The 13,351-nt window shown below is 41.2% G+C and overlaps 1 protein-coding gene across 1 annotated transcript in view; it reads right to left on the bottom strand.

Moving 5' to 3' along the window:
* NEIL2 (nei like DNA glycosylase 2) overlaps window positions 1-12,736 on the bottom strand; it is a 218,072-nt gene extending 205,336 nt beyond the window's left edge. Inside the window, exon 1 of the mRNA XM_086925145.1 lies at window positions 12,630-12,736. The gene's annotated coding sequence lies outside the window, so the exon portion shown is untranslated. The remainder of the gene's footprint in view (window positions 1-12,629) is intronic.
* Window positions 12,737-13,351: the final 615 nt, after the last annotated feature.

Below are 13,351 nucleotides of genomic sequence, written 5' to 3'. Positions count from 1 at the left end.
ATCCTCTTCCATTATTAACACCCCCATACTCTTTGGGGCTGTATCCCAAATCCCTCACATACTCGCAGAAACGGGGGCATTTGTGATTTTAATTAATTAAAAGCATTTTCCCGTGGGAGCGGTTGTCTTAGCCTTCCACCCCCTTCCCTCCCAGTGCCACCTGTGGGAATCCGCCGGGTCGAACTTCTAAAGGAGGGTGCATTTTAGAATTCCTCCAGCTGCGCACACCGCCCCCTGCCCGACGCTGCCTGCAGTACCCCGCCAGTGAAGAGGAACAGTCGTCTTACCTGGCGTATCGGCTCTTCTGGAAGTCCAGCCGCCTGGAGAGGAACATCTGAACCGGTCCATGGGGGTCCAGCCACGGCCCGGGTGGCCCCAGGGGCCAGCCCATCAGCACCAATAACGGGGAGCCCCAGTCCTGCGGGAGGGGCCCACGGGAGCCTGGGTGGTCTCCTCGGGTACCCAGGGAGGGAGCGCCGCGCCCGGGGGACTCGCACAACTTCACCCGATCCGGCTTTGTCTGCCACTCAGCACTGGCATGTGGGAGTCAGGCAAAGAGAAGAGGCGGGGGCGTGGGGCGGGAGGTGGCGAGGTGGAGAGAGAGCGATGGGTGCAACAGAGGAGAGGCAGGAATGGAGAAAAGAGGGCTGGACAGAGAGCGAACGGGGGTAGAGATAAAGAGAGGGGGGCTAGAAGGGAGGGGAGAAGGAAAGAGGTCAAGGGAGGGCGCGTGGGAGTGAGGGGTGGACTGGTAGGGGAGGTGGAGGAGTGGGGACGAGAGAGAAGAAAATAGAAGCGGGGATGCTGAGGACGAGAGCGCAAGGGGTGGGAAAGCGAGGGACTGAAATGAAATATGTGAAGATAGAGAGAAAGAAAGATGGAGGGGAGGGGGCGCCGATGGGGTGGAGGGCTGGGCCAGCCGGCGCCACCTGTCCTGATTGTCAAAATATAATCCCTACGTTTTGAGAACATTTCGGCGTTTCGCCTGCCGCGACCCTGTTGCATTTTTATCATCTCGGTAAGCATGTCCCAGTGACGTTTTCTGCAAGTCCCTGAAAAATGTATTATTCCCCACAGAGTCGCTCAGTAGAGCTTTTTGCAAAAGAGGCAACCCCAAGGAAAGAAGGAGACAGACAGCGAAACGGAGATGTGATCGAGGAAGGAATAGAACTAACAATCCTTCGAGAAGCATGAATTGCATATTATGCTATAAACCGGCATCTGTGGTGATCAGTAAATCATGAGCTCGAATCTGGCAACACCGGCTCCGCAGTCCATCCTTCCTTGGGTCAAAAACAGAGAACAGTTACATGCATCTAAACAGTAACATCTTTTTACAGCTGCGGGAAACTAGTACATTGCAAGATGAAAAACAAGTCAGGTCCCGGCGCCGGCAGCCAATCACAGCGCGGCCCGGGGAATGACGTCACGGGGGTGTCCCGGCCAGCAGATTCGGGGGCGTGTTTTTCGCCCTCTCCCCTTCCCATTGGCTGGAAGGTAAAATTCCAGCCAATGGGAAGAGGAGAGGGCGGTACTTAAAAAAGACACAGAAACGCCCCCGAATCGCGTTTTCACGGGAAAAGCGTGATTGACAGCCACTCTCTTCCAATGGCAAGCCTCCATTTATGGAGCTAGCCAATGGAAGAAGGGGAGTGTTCAAGTCCCCCATAGTTTAAACAAAAGTTTAAAAAATAAAAAAGGTTGCATTGATTCTTAAATAGATCAAGGGTAGCACACTGCCATAGAGAGTCATCAGATCTTATTTTGCCAGGCATACTTTAGTGATGGTTGTAATTGAAAGACTCAAATTATCCTAACTTCTAGTTTTTTTCCCCCTACAAGACAAAGGCAGGTTTTTTAATTTCTCCACTGGGAGGTAGCAATGCCACATCCAGACACTTATAGGAGTATGGGCCCTGCTTAGCACGCACACATACTGACAACAGGATGCCACATTCAATGTTCCTCAATCAAATTTTATTTAACTCCTCACATGCCATTTTTATCTGCTATCTGTAGCCCTGATGGTCACAGTCCATCTGCCTCTACACTCAACTTCACCTTCAGAACCACAACATCTGATCTCATCACTTCAACCTCAATAAATGACTGACAGTAAGTAGCTATATGTCATCCTCCCTCGGAGGGACCTAACCATCAAGAAAAAAACATTCCTTAGACCCACAAACAAAATCAAAGTCAGGATCCTGCCCACCCATATTCAACCCAACTCTCTTATTCCTCTCCTCCATGCCCACATAGCAATCCACACGGTAGTCAGCCAAAGCCCTTTATTTATCTTTATCGCTCAGAGTGAACCCTATTGTCACATTATTGCTAGATCTAATAATAGCCACTCAGCAGACCACCTTCTACAGGTTATTTCACAAATTGAGAAACACATGGTCCGCATCACTACAGATGCGCCCACTCCAATAAAAGCATGATCTACAAGGTGCAAGACACAAATTTTGTATCAAAATATCTTTTTTACATAAATAGTGGTAAAATGTAGTAATTACAAAAATAATCGAGGAACAGAATGTAGAAAGTAAAAATATTGTTTTTTATGTACATATAGTTTTTGAAATATTGCATACATCATTCACTTTAATATAGTTGTATTAAATAGTGTTGCTTAGTTAAATATATATTTAACATTTTATTATTAAATTGTTTTAAGTATATTTTGACATTTTTAATGTGCAATTACATTTTTTACACTTAATTTATAATTTAGAAGCGGGTTGTTGGGTTTGTAGTAGAATAGGATGGGAAACTATTTCAATTATAAACGGTTTTATTTCCAATGATTGTAGGTTGCTCAAATATTTAATTAGTGGTTATGCAATCATGCATTTCTTAATTGATATTTTCATGACTTCAGTGTAATTTGTAATGCATATTTTATTTTTGCATAGTTCAATTAGTATTTTATTTTGGGTGGAAATGTGTGGGAAGATATTTAAATTATATATTTTTGCAAATTAATTTCTTAAATAAATGTGATTTTTAATATGTATTGTGTACATTTTTTCGGAATTTTATTTACCTTTTAATTAATAGGCATATTTAATGACACCACTCAAATGTATTTTATTTATTATAGTCTTTAATTGTGTTTTATTTAATTACTATTTTAATATTATTTAGTTATTTATAATTGTAGTTTCTGGAGGGCCCTGGATGTTTTGGGCAGTAGGGAGGTAACTGTATTTTATGTTTTATTTGTTTAATTATTTTTGTATTAATACTTTGTTTATGCATGTATATGAATTTTTCATTTTCAATATATGTTTTAATAATTGTATGTTGTTAGGTATTTAAAAGTTTGTTTAAAACTCATTAGGGGTTGTAATAGTATATGTGACTCCTCCAAAGTCAAACAGTTTCCCTACTGTTGCGTAGGTTGGAGTAGGGATAACAAACATAACCCCTTCAAAGTACAACAATTTCCCCTACGTTTGACTGAGAATAGTAAGCATTAGACCAGATATTCTTGGGTGGTAATCCTGCAAACCTTTTGCTTTCACCTATCCTTTTTTGCTGAATTCATTTTTAGTGGCATTAGGACTCTAGGCACTTTACCACTAACAAGTGCTTGTGATCTCTCCATTACATATGGTAAAATTAACTTATAACCAATTGGCACATTTAATTTACTTGTAAGTCCCTAGTAAATGGTACTCCATTTACCGAGGGCCTGCAACACTCCTAGTGCTACCCACCAAAATAGCTTTTAAAAACAGGTCTCAAGTCTGCCACTGCAGCCTGTAGTGCAGTTTTAACTGCCATTTAGACCAAGCAAAATAAACCTTTTGCCAGGCCTAAACCTTCCTTTTTGCAACACACATCACTCATAAGGTAGGCCCTAAAGGATTAGAAGGCAGTTTGAAAAAAGTAGGACATGTGGGTTTAAGATTTACATGTCCTGGTAGTGAAAATCTCCTAAAGTTGTTTTTCACTATTGCAAGGATTCTCGCTCTCCTAGGATAACATTGGGCTACCTTATTAGACTTAATAAGTGATAACTTAAGTTTGGGAGAAGATAGTTTACACTCAAAATAATTATAATTTAAAACCATATTTAATGGTAAAGTTGGATTTTAAGTCAATTCAGAAAATGCCACTTTTAGAAAGTTGCCATTTTTTTATCCTAACCATTTGGTGCTTGTAGCCTGATAAAGAGGACTAAGTGTTGGCAGGGTGGACCATCCTGCTAGGGTGGTTGGGGTGGAGTATTTACCCATCCCTGTTGCATTTCAAAGAGACTTTATACACACAAAGGGACATGATACCAGCCTATTGTCACCCTGGACCAGTTGGAGCTTTGGCAGAAGAAAGGGCCCACCACAAAGGATAACACGCGATATAAATATTGGACCTCTTGAACCACCCATCAGATCAATTCTGGACCTGTGAAAGACTCAGAAGAAGGACTGCCCTTCTGTTGGAAGGACTGGCCTGCAGTCTGAGGAAGGAAGCCTGGAACTGTTCCATTAACCCACGGTCACCGGAGTGGCTCCAAGGACTACTCGACCTGCCTCCTATTCTGAGTTACAGTGAGACAACAAGACCGCTGCCCATTGTACCTGCCAATGAGAAGCTCCAGTGAGTCAGACACTTTGTGGTAGAACAACTGCCAGCGATGACATGCAACATGAGCTCTACACACCAACAACCGTCTGCAATACCTAATCCGATCTTTGCACTACAGTGACGACCATCTGCAATGTTCTCCCTCCTTCTCACAGCCTCCTTCGAGGCAAACTGAACCCTTTGTTGTGAACTTTAAAGTAATTTTTTCAGTGGTACTATACAGGTTCCTGTATTTGAACCTCGCTCCATCGGGGTCGGCCTGAACTTGTGACTTTCCACTGGCATAGAATGACAATATGACAGAGTGACATTTGTGCTTTTAGGCGCTATAATTACCCAAAACTTTAAAATTGTATCTCTCTAGTTCTACTGATTGGATTTGTCAATCTGGTATAATCTTATTTAATAAAGTGAATGAGAGATTTTTCTTAAAATGTTTTTTCACACTATTACTTTTGTTACCAGAGGGTTTAGTAAGGGTTAATTTAGACACTTTTGCTGTTCATCCTGACTGGGAATGTGGTTGTTGCTTGGAAAGGGTCCTCACCCACCTCAATCAAAAATCCAATTTCTTACAGTAAGTCTAACCCCTCCAAAATCCTATACTTTCCTTGCTTTTGCTTACGTGTGAGTGAGAATGGCAAATGTAACTGCTGCAAAGTCACACATGTTTCCTACTTTTGCTTAAATTGGAGTTAGATTAGTTAATCTGACTTGTTTAAAGTCCAGCACTTTTGCTAGTGTTATTTTTGATTGTTATAATAATTTGTATTTTCTGTCTTTCATTTTTACATTAGTTTTAAAACAACAAATGTAATTTTTGTGTAAATGTTACTTTTTAGGTCTGGCCTCAGACAAATTTAGCTGTCGAGTCAGACTATTGTTTAAAAGAAAAAATAGCAAATATTATACATACATATATGGGCTTTTTGTCCGCTTTCTTTATTCACTGGTCTGATCAATTGTCATTCACTTTTAGCTTACACCCATCAAGCATACAGAATGAGGCACAGGCTCAGAATGGCATAATTAATGGGGCAATGTATTTTTTTCATTTCTGTGTTAAATTGTTTGTCTTTGATAATATTTACTTTGTGAGCCATGTGCTATTGTGATGCAGGCCAAGCACCACACTGCACTCTTGCGAATAGCTGCCTCGGGCACCTCCACTGACTTGTTTGTTGTACTGCTCATTAGGAATACAAAAGCATACGACTGTGTCAGCAGTTTGTTATTGCAGTTCTGAACAGTGCAGGTTGCCCCCAGGGAATGATAGTGTTTTAGTTGACAAATCAGAATAGTTACACCTTTTTAAGGTATAAGGGTGATTGAGTGATTTGCTGCGAGCCAATGCCAGGATATGTTATCAGCCTGAAGTGTGTTTCTCCTTGTGATCTTTTCCTTTCCTCTTGCCTTTCTTACACATTATCTCTTCTCTGGACTGTTTATTTACTTTTGTTACTGCTGCTTCAATACATCTGAGAGTATCCCCGTGCTTTGAATCTACTTTTCAAAGTTATGATCTCCCTGTTAGTTTCTGCCAATTCACAACAATTCTGTCTTACCCTTACTCATTCCCCATACGGAATGCTTCTGATCAAGTGTTTTGGGTGGGAACTAGTTGCATGAAGCAACGTGTTCCCAACCGTGGGTTTCCTGAACAACTTTGTTTCTAGCTTCTCGTTTTTTTATATACACTGAGATCCAAATTATATTTCTGCATTAAATAAGCAATGAGTTCAATCACGGAAACAAGATAAATAAAACGGGCATACAGTTTGAATTGTATTTTACGTTTATATTTAAATAATTCAATTCTTAGCTGTTAGATTTGGGGTTGGCAGTGGTAGGTAGGTACCTTTGACCAAATCGGGACCCTTGCGTCTAGTCAGGGTAAAAGGGTACAGTCCTAAAATAACCCCTGCTCACCCCCTTGGTAGCTTGGCATGAGCAGGCAGGCTGATCTCAGTGGCAGTGTGTAAAGCATTTGTGAACACATACAGTAACCCAGTGACAACACTACAGATGGACACCACACAAGTTCTAGTTTAAAAATAAGTATTTTTATATAGACTTAACACAAGACCACAAACAACAAAAATCCACAATACTGTACTTAAAAATGGTAGAATTTGCTTAATTCTCTTAAGATGTAAAATGCGACACTGAGTTCAGTGGAACTTTGGATGCGTAACGCTATACTACGAAAGTGTTGCAGGGAAGGTGATGCGTCAGTTCCTTACACGCAAGAACGGTGATGCGTTGGTTCCTCTCGGCGTGGGGAGGTGATGCGTCTGTTTCATAATGCCCTTCTGTGGCGATCCGACCAGCAGCGATGTGATGCGATGAAGATACGGTGCAATGAACAAAATGGTGTCTTCTCTTTGATGCAACAAGATGCACGCGTGCCCGATAGCCATGCAGCGACTCAACCATTATTCTGAGCCGCGACAGGCTCTGCGACACGCTTCCCAGTGATGCGGCGGCGTCTGATGCGACGTCAATCCTCTTCTCCAGCAATGCGAGGCGCTTCGACAACGATGCGACAGCGGCAGCAGCGGCACACACTTCTTCTCCGTGAGTCATGCTTCCAGCTCCTTGCAACATGCAGTCTCTCAGAAAGCCCAACACAACTGCAGGCACTTCTAAAGAACTCTTGGGGAGCTGGTGGGTGAAGTCTGTGGTCTCTCTGGTTCCTCTACTCAGCAAAGGTTTCTTCTTGTTTCCCAAAAGAGATATAAAGTTCTGGGGATTGGTTCCCCTCTTTTATACTAATGTTCCCTTTGTTCTCTGAAGGCAGAGAGTCCTTTGCCTAGTCCAAACCAGTTCTGGTCAGTCCTTGAGCACTTTGTTGACAAGACTCCTTCGTTCCTTTCACAGTGTAGGCCAAGGACATCAGACACACCAAAGGAGGTGAAGCCAGCATTGTGGAGGGAAGGCGCAGCCCTATCAGGTCCCAGGTGCAACTCCTCCCTCCCATCTGCATGCAGAGCTCTCTATTCAGCCCTGTGCTGACTCACCCTGTCTCCTGGAATCCCCCAGTCCCTGTCACTCAAACTCCAGACGAGGAATACACAACCTAGCAGAGGCAGGCTTGGATGGTTAGACAATAAAATACCTACTTTCTAAAAGTGGTATTTTCAAACACAGAATGTTAAAACTAACTTCACTAAAAGATGTATTTTATCATTCTGGGTTCAGGCATACCAAACTCAAATTTCTACCTAGTTCCCTGAGTCAGTTAGGATTATAAGATGTTATAATCAAACTGCCCATTCTGGCCTATGGGGGAACAGGTAGCCTTGCAATAGTAAAAAACGAAAATGGTTGTAATTCACTATCAGGGCATGCCACACACACCAGGGCATGTCCTACCTTTTACCTACAATGCACCCTGCCCTTGGGCCTACCATAGGGGTGACTAATATGCAGAAAAGTGAAGGTTTAGGGACTGGCAAGTGGGTGCACTTGCCCAGTCAACATGGGAGTACCAGACTGTACACAGACTTTGAAATGGCAGACCTGAGACACACTTTTACAGGCTGCTTCTGTGGGTGGCACAACCAGTGCTGCAAGCCCACCGGCAGCATTTGATTTACACACCCTGGGCACATTCAGTGCACTCTACTAGGGTCTGACAAGTAAACCAAACCAGCCAATCATGGAGTCACTAATCCATACATCAATTTACCATAATGGAACACTTGCACTGTGGCACTGGACAGCAGTGGCACAGTGCCCAAAGCATCTATAACCAGCAAAAACACATGAGGCAACAGTGAAGAAAATGGACACAGCCAAAGTGTAGTAAAATAATATGGCTACCATTTCATTTTTTTAAAAAAAACATTACGCAATTATATACTGACATTTACCATGGTGTATCACAAAACTACCACTGTATACAGTTGCCAGAAATATAACTAAGGCCTATCTATAGTATTGTATTGCGGTACCCTTGCGTCACACATGGTGCTGCATGGACAACGCAACATTTAGTTATATATAATTTAGATTTAGTGTTGTCTGGTTAGCTAGCTGAAAAGAAAGTGTATGGAGGTGCGCTACTTATAATTTGAAAGTGATGGATAAATTGTAAATGAAAGTCATAACTATAGCTTTAGAATGTCTAAGGTTTGTGAAGTTTAAGTTTGGTTTGTATAGAGGTAATGGAGCAAGGTTTCATACGTAAAGAAACTTGCTTGGACTCAACCATCTCGAAATAACATGTAATAATGTAACCAACATGTTTGTCATTACTAATAATTGCATTACACAACATTTTCTTTATCTAAAAGGAAGCTTTCCTATGTGCCTTCCTATCCAGTAACCAGAGTGTCTTAATATGGCTGCTGAAAACGCAGGAACTCTTCTGCGCATGAGTCTACTGCATCTACATAGTATGACGTCTTTCCCTTTTGGTGGGAATTCTTTGCAGCTGCGCAGCAGAACTTAAATGGTCACTTTGAACCGCACATGCTAATGCAATAGATAAAATAAATTAATGGGATTAGAGTAGGAATAAGTGGTATACAGTGCATTCATTTATTTTCGTATTCTAACATGTTCTTCTATTACTTTATTATTAGTTCATATTTGGGCTGGATGGTGACTGAATTGTCCATCTTGTCTGAATTCTACACATGCGTATTGAAGTCATGAAACTCCTGGGACTATGCCATTGAACATCAGCCAAGGACTGTCACACAGGTAATGTGCCCGGGAACTTTACCTCTTTAGACCCGGAGAGGGGAAGAAGAAATATAAAATGTGCATACATTGTATTTGTCCTAATGTGAAGGTTGCTGGGAGGATTAAATCATGGGAAAGTAAATTTAAGGGTGGGAACAAAAAACAATTAAACCAAAGAAGATGACTTCACATTAGTATGGTGTGATGACCTCTCCCCGTCCCACTGACCAATCGAATGAAGGGAATACACAAATGTTGAAACATTGGGGGGTGGTACATACACTGAGAATAGTATAACTAAAGTAGACTCAGTTAGTTAGTTTGTCCAACTTGTCACAGACTCAACGTTGCGGAAGAAGATCGGGATGCCACAGAGCTCAGAGGGCTGGTAGAGCACTCTGAAAGAAGAATCGGGAGATTGCTGATGAAAAAGAATCGATCTATCTAGAAGGGAAGAGAGTAGCACCAGAGAGGGGTGTAACGCTGGTATTGCACTAGAAGAGGTTACCGGTCCTGTCCTACACCTTTCCTGAACTGCTGGCTCCTGATTAGTCGGGTGCCCTTTCTTTCCAGCCCTCGGCCAGGGATTGGTCCTCGCACCATTCTAGGTAAATATAACTATGTGGTATGTCCTTGTACCATTTTCCTTTTCCACCCTTCCCAGATACCAATGTCTAGAGATTTTACTAAGCCTTTAAAGATTTTTGCTTTGATCATAATTTTATTCTTGAGAAGTTGGTGATTGACATGTATTGGTATATGACTCACAAAATATTGCAAGATAATTTTTTTAAAACTCTCCCGAGTCTGTGGTCCTTCAAAGAAATAAAGGTAAATGTCATTCATGCCTATTATGCTAACAACTTGATCTATCAACCAGAGGAAATTATGAACTAAGGTATTACGGGTTTGTAAGAAAAGGTGTACAGGTAATATATTTCAAGGTAGACCAAGTCTGGAATTTCAACGGAGGAGTTGCCAGCTTACTGTATGAATGTTTATGGGCCCAGGTGAGTATGGTATTTTAGAAATAGCCCAAGCTGGTAATCTGCGCTCCATCAGAGGCGGGAATGTTTTCCTAACTATAATTAAGCTTTAACCTTTTGGTTTTTTCCATTGAATGCATAAAGTTCATTTGTGTATTTAGTTCACAATATTAAAACTGTTTTTTAATTAATTTTGGTATTTAAATTAGGTTACCAATATGTTTTGGATATCTGTGTTAGTTACTTTTTACTTTTAAATTAATATATTTCATCTAATGTATTTTAAAAATACAGTGCAAAGGTAAATCAAGCAAAGTGTGGCTCAACATCAACAGACCCCTCCTAGAGCACATCACCTTCTGATCCTGGCGCATAGCGAAAATTTCAATAAAAGTAACTCAATGAACTTTTATAAACAGCTATGGTCTGCTTTATCGAAGCAGAAATGAAATTACAGTTTGAAGTTACAGATTGTACTTTTTTAAGGCACTCACAATCTCACAGCAGAATGGACCACTGAGAGCTCGCTTTAATCGGTATATTCACTCTTGTGCACCAAAAAATAAACAGATACCAATCCAGGTTTATACATCCACAGAATGTTGATATTACGCGCCTATCTTGATGAGACTGTTAACACTCCTGGGTATACACTCAACTCTAGCTAAAAATTCAACAAAAGAAATAGATCTTGAGATCGTGGACTTCAAAAAGTCCACCAACTTAAACCACAGCTGTATGACAACTGCCTTTACCACGTCAAGCATAGGCGAAACCACACAGCACATGCCCTCTATGTTGCGTCTCAGTAGTACCTTGAGAACTCAAAAGAAACCCATAAACAAAAGGATCACCAAGGTCCCTACAAATCCACAAATCAAAGCCACATAATATGTCGATTCAAAGTCAAACACATTCATGACTCCATCTCTTTCAAACTACATGTCCCCGCATTTACCGCTTCGATTGACATTTTCTCTCAACCGCACAAATGCAACTCTTCTCCCTATTGATACAAGGACCGCTTCAGGAACCCAAAAACCGCTGCCACATCTTCATACGGTCGGCAGGAATCAGGGATGCAGATTTAGTCAGGTTTAATTTGAATCTCTGGGCAGGACCACCTGACCCATGGAGATACAGTTTTCAGTCTCTAAGACCAATTTACCTACACAGGTCAATTGGTACTGGACATGTCCAGTCAGAACCATCACCTCTGCTACCATATTTTGACGTTGCACAAACACAGTTCTCATTCTGTGCATGCCCAATGGCTCAGTGCAAACCCAATATGGATTTCTGTGTTCCCGTCTTAATTGTATTATTCTAAATGGCAAGGGAAGTCTTAATCTTAAAAAGGTTTTATTTGAAAAATTGTAGTCATATAGGCTCAATCGAATAAAGTCAAAATCAATTAGTCAATAAATCAGATTGCAAAATGTAATTAACGTACAGATTTAAGTCATAACTCAGTAAAGTTCAAATCATCAAAATACTAAGGTAATTTGGAAAAAGTCCCAGTAGATCAAACACACTTTTTTATAGATTTCTGAACAATGGATTTCTTGGTTCACATAGTCTGACTCTAAACCAATCAAAATTTAAGCAAAGATATATATATTTGCAGTTAAATACATTCGACAAAACTCTCCTAATTATACAACATAAAGCCTCTGACGGACATCACCTGAGCATGCAACAAAAAAGCAGTTATTTCGTATGCGATTTTCCCTGGTAAGGTGGGACCTTGAATTTGTATTCTTTTATTCAGAACTTTTATTCTAGCAATACATGACAATACAGTTAAACGTCACATAAAAGAGTTCCAGTTGTCATTAATGCGAAGCGTTGAAGTTCTGAAAAACAGCTGTATCTGAACAAGTCCTGAGAAACATGGCAACTATGGAGGCATTTATGTCTTAAAAGCATGGTGTAAATGTTGCTGAGATAACCAGTCTGATTCGACAGGGATTCTTGGGAGTTACTTTTAAACTGGCTTGGCTTTTATTCACCAGAGCTAATCGCTTATTAGCTTTTAGAGCCCCACTTAGGAGAAACGTAAAGCTAAAAGTCACAGTAAGCAAAATAGTGTTGTTTGAAAATACAGCAGCCACTCCCCTGACATGGGCAACTTCGAAGTCGGCTTCAAAATAAACTAAAATAACCATATTGAATATCGACCTTTGCGCGTTCTATTAATATTGCTTATGTTTCTAGAACATGATATGAATATGGTAAATGCACAGTCGGATGTGAAACGACCCAAAAACAGCAAATATCGAGAAACACAAACTCTCACCAACAATTCTGCGCCTTACAAAGCAAACATCACAAAAAAGGCGCGCTGCTTACCAAATTTAGCAGCAATAATCTGCCCGTGCTGTGCCACAACTGTGAAAGAAGCTGGGCCAACTATGCAATTTCCGGCCGGGGGTGGGAACGTGATGGTTTGAACCACGTAGGATTACGTCTGCCCCTTTAACGTAGCCTTAGTACCTGGAAGTTAATCAACCGGCAGCCCAGACGTGATAAGGGACTCCACTTTGCAGGAGACACGTTTACTCACCAAAGACCACAGGTTTGCTGGGATTAGGACGTGTATGACTTTTTTCTTCTCTTTCTCTTGTTTATTCCCCCTTTTTTTAATTCAGCACTATATGTACCCGATTGCAAGATAAATCTCTAAATTGGAACATCAATTAATGCGTGAATTTGGGAAATTTGAGAGCTTCCGGGACCTTTATTAAATGCACGATTGCTCTGAGATTTGTACTGCTGCTGAAGGAACGGTGCAATTTGCTAGAGGACGGTTGTCCAGATAACCTGGACTGCATGGCCATGCTGTGGCAACCCCTGGCAAGGTACCGTAGCCAAGGCAGTCGTCCTTAGTGTTTGTAGCTCTGGAGTTGAATTCTAATGGATAAAGTGTATAGGACTGCAAGTACCAGAATGCAAAGTACCTGGATGTAATGAGTCAACAGGTGAAGTTTGGATGCTCGGGACATGTTTCTACCACATATTATTTTCGACTTTAGTTTTCCAATTTAAATATTGCACAATTGTAAACAAATGAT

This window comes from Lissotriton vulgaris, chromosome 6 (genome assembly GCF_964263255.1).
Source record: "Lissotriton vulgaris chromosome 6, aLisVul1.2, whole genome shotgun sequence".
Taxonomy (NCBI): Eukaryota; Metazoa; Chordata; class Amphibia; order Caudata; family Salamandridae; genus Lissotriton; species Lissotriton vulgaris.
The sequence above is the reverse complement of the archived record's forward strand: the minus strand, read 5'-3'. Positions and strand labels throughout refer to the sequence as shown.